The sequence below is a fragment of the Schistocerca piceifrons genome, chromosome 1 (genome assembly GCF_021461385.2).
Source record: "Schistocerca piceifrons isolate TAMUIC-IGC-003096 chromosome 1, iqSchPice1.1, whole genome shotgun sequence".
Classification (NCBI taxonomy): Eukaryota; Metazoa; Arthropoda; class Insecta; order Orthoptera; family Acrididae; genus Schistocerca; species Schistocerca piceifrons.
The window spans coordinates 1023185528-1023187345 of record NC_060138.1 but is presented as its reverse complement, the minus strand read 5'-3'; the positions used below and the strand labels follow the sequence as shown (position 1 = coordinate 1023187345).

General features: G+C 44.4%; 1 pseudogene; it reads right to left on the bottom strand.

Annotated features, from left to right (window-relative positions):
- Positions 1–963: 963 nt before the first annotated feature.
- LOC124726057 lies at positions 964–1080 on the bottom strand (annotated as a pseudogene).
- Between the last annotated feature and the right edge of the window lie 738 nt (positions 1081–1818).

Here is a 1818-nt window from a genome sequence, read left to right as displayed (position 1 = left end):
GTTGTCTATCATTAAAGACAATTCCGGTGAGATCACGTAGTCATAATGTTCCTTTCCTAATGAGAGGACTGATGACCATAGATGTTAAGTCCCATAGTGCTCAGAGCCTAATGAGAGAATATGCTCGCCGTACAAAATAAAACAATGAGGATGACAGAAGAGCTATTAATTAAGTAGTATTTTATTTGTACAAATAAAATAAGGGTCTAAGAGAAAAATCCGATAATTTTTGAGGTTGGGCGGATGAATCAGGCTGTAGAGCGCTGGGCACAAAAGTCGTATGTTTGTAGTAGTTTTTATTTGTCACGATGGTTCATTTCAGGACACACTCATCTGAAGACTGAGATTTTCATCCACAAAGACAGAAAATCAAAGAAAGATTCTCTCCAGCATATCCTCGATCGTGGAAATAGTGCTAAATCAAAGGTAGCTTAATTGGAAATAAAGAAGTATACGGGGATAAGAATTTACCCACATAAGTCGATATAAGTGCCATTATCGTTTTCGTGGTATCTGGAGAGAGCAGAACCAAAAGTTGGAACGATTTAACTTCGTGTAGGAAGCATGTTTTAGTGAAAGATATCTTGATAAATCTTTAGAAGCAAAATAAAGGAAAACGGAATCTACAAATTTCTTTTTTAAGTAGTTGGGTATTCAACGTCATTATAAACGGGGGAAAGTTCAAACTGGACAAGAATGGGACGAAAAGGTCGAGATCTCTTCAAAGCAACTACCCGCCTCTTACCGTAAGTGATTTATGAAAGCACTCCGTGTTCAGGCCACGAGTGGCCTACCGGGACCATCCGACTGCCGTGTCATCCTCCGAGGAGGATGCGGCTAGGAGGGGCGTGTGGTCAGCGCACCGCTCTCCCTGTCGTTATGATGGTATTCTTGACCGAAGCCGCTACTATTCGGTGAGTAGCTCCTCAATTGACATCACGAGGCTGAGTGCACCCCGAAAAATGGCAACAGCGCATGGCGGCTTTATGGTCACCCATCCAACTGCCGGCCACGCCCAACAGTGCTTAACTTCGGTGATCTCACGGGAACCGGTGTATCCACTGCGGCAAGGCCGTTGCCGAAGTGATTTATGACATTTATGTAAAATTATTTCCTGAAGCAACATTGCAGTTAACAGAAATATTACTGGGACCAAAAACAATCTCTGTATTGGCTTCAAGGTTTTAATATTAGCACACAAAGGATTACATACGATACGTGGTTAGGCTACATGCGTATTCAACAACCATACTGAATTTATTAAACGTCTAGCTGAGGTACTTTTCTCCGTTTCGTTTTGGCCTTTAGTTGGCTTTAATCCCCTTCTTCCTAAAACTTCTTTATACTGTGAGTCTATATTGTACCTAGTGTGGATGTGTCCTGTTGCCTAGTATGCACAGGGTCCGCCATGGGTGCTGATAACTTGTTCGATGGATGATGGCATCTACGCGTGTAAAGCGTGAACGGCGTCCTGTGGCATAACCATCCATGCTGCATTTACCCAGCTCAAAAGTTCATCTGTGGTGGTTGGCATTGCGTCTCAGGTCTCCACCTTTTCGATCGTTGGCGACGAGTCTGGTTACATGGCGAGCCAGGGCAAAAGGCTGACATCCTGTGACACCAAGAAGGCACATGTGGTCGTGCATTGTCTTGCCGAAAAATGGCGTCTGGGGTGTTGTGCAGAAAGGGTATGATTACGGGTCGCAGGACGTCATTCACGTAGCTCACATTGGTCACAATGACCTGGACACGCGCCAACTCTGATTTGTGACTGTACCCAATAGCACCCCACACCATAAGGCTTTGAGATGGCGCTGT